Source organism: Papilio polytes, unplaced genomic scaffold (genome assembly GCF_000836215.1).
Source record: "Papilio polytes unplaced genomic scaffold, Ppol_1.0 DF821420.1, whole genome shotgun sequence".
Lineage (NCBI taxonomy): Eukaryota > Metazoa > Arthropoda > Insecta > Lepidoptera > Papilionidae > Papilio > Papilio polytes.
In genome coordinates, this window is record NW_013527784.1 from 1 (window position 1) to 1,986 (window position 1,986).

At 33.9% G+C, this 1,986-nt stretch overlaps 1 long non-coding RNA gene across 1 annotated transcript; it reads left to right on the plus strand.

Moving 5' to 3' along the window:
- Positions 1 to 291: 291 nt before the first annotated feature.
- LOC106108682 lies at positions 292 to 1,150 on the plus strand. Its single transcript, XR_001225960.1, has 3 exons — positions 292 to 369; positions 631 to 718; positions 1,107 to 1,150. It is a non-coding gene; the product is annotated as an uncharacterized LOC106108682 (long non-coding RNA).
- The last annotated feature ends 836 nt before the right edge of the window (positions 1,151 to 1,986 follow it).

Here is a 1,986-nt window from a genome sequence, read left to right on the forward strand (position 1 = left end):
AGAAAATTTTATCAAAAATACATGATACTAAGATATAAAATTGTTTCGAGAAATTCTTTCTGTGTGTCGTGTTTGTGTGTTCTATTGAAGGTAGGCAACGCATCTGCTTTTGCGAATGTCTATCGCGCTGTCACTTCGCTACTCTAGCGAATTTAAGTAGCCGCTTCCTCGTTTGCCATCTTGTTATTTAAAAAGTGTTTCGATCGACACATTAAGGAGAAAGTAAAATAACTATACAACTAAATGTGTGTCCAAAAATCGTTATTTTCTAATATTGCTTACTCTATTTAGTATCTGTTTGATCTTGATTTGTATTTTCAGAATTATCAGATGCAGTATTATGCTGTCTATATTCTGCATATGGATCTTGTAAGTTATTAATTTGTTTAACATTATTATGATAAAAGTTTTCTCAGATAGGTCAATGTTACTATTACAATAAAGGTGCAAGTTAAGGTCGCCGGCTTCTGCTGCAGTTGGCCACGTTATACGCTTTTAGCTAAATCTTTCAAAGCTTATCGGAAGTATTCAACCAAAGCAGGGGAAGGGCGAATGTGACCGCCCAGGGCGCTAAAGCTAAACCCTTCCCGAGGTCTGTAATAAGTGACCTAAACATTTATAATATTTCAGCTGGGTAACCGTTTACATCGGGCAGATGAATCCTATCATGGGTCCGCGCATGCACAACACTACTGTGGCTTGGATTGCTCATGCAAAGGTTACTTTGTTTCAATTTACATATAGCTGTTGCTCACGACTTCGTCCGCGTTTAATTAAAAAATATAACCTATATTACTCAGTGAAAACGTAGCTTTTTAATTGTGAAAGATTTTTTAAATCGACCCAGTAGTTTTTGAGTTATTACAATACATACAAAAATACAAATCTTTCCAATTTATTATGTTAGTATAGATATACATCTCATTCTAAATTATACAAGTATGTAAACAAACATTAAAATCTATTTACCAACGACGAAGTCAAATTACAGGTTCGAATAGTCGTTTTTTAGCGATAACATCCATCCAAATTTACGCTTTTGTAATATAATAATGAGGTTACGAGGTTCTAAGAATTGTTTTGTAATATGAGTTTTACTATTTCAGGGAAATCCACTAAAAGCTTCTGCCTTGAAGGAAGAGATTCCGGATTATTGGTAATTAAACTAAACACTTAGTTACTTAGGGTTTTACTGTTAGCATTTACACTAGTAATCGCCCAGTGGTCTTATCCTATAAACTTTCCCCTCAAAAACATAAACGTTTTAATTTACTACGAGATATTATCACAAGATACTGCTAAATTTAGTTAATGAATGTTATATTTCCTTTCAGGTCACAGGAGTCTGGCAATTAAGTTTTCATCTTTAATTTTAATGTAGACTTAATTACAATAAAACTCTACTAAAGACAAGATAATTTCATTAAACATAAACAATTGTAGTTTTATAACGAAGATTTGCATACAAGATTTATTCGAAACTAGATATGACTAATAGAGATGTATGGAAGAGCAGCACATACTGTGCCGACCCACCATAAAGGATAAGAGCTAGATGAAGATATATTTACAACCTGTAGGTACAGTCGTGGAAATCCGCGCCATTCCAATTACATAAATATTGCCTTGTTCCTTGCAACAAAACCAAGTCCACGGGTTAATATTAAAAAAAAAACTATTAGCTGCATACCACGACCTTTTTTTGTGCAGACACATCAAAAGAGCATCCTATTGGTTATTTTTCAGGCCATCATTAATACGTTCAAACGACTAGCTATTAAGGTGGAGTACCGCCAGATTCCCCGACTGTACTTTATGTTTACGAGTATATATAAATCGACACATTCCGTAGTAAAGTCACTTTAAAGGAACGTTATCTTAATCCTTACAAGAAATTTGATATCTCTATATTTTTCAAACGAATGAGAATTATAATACTAGCTTTCGCGCGCGACTCTGTCCGCGTAGAGTTAAAAAAAAACGAAA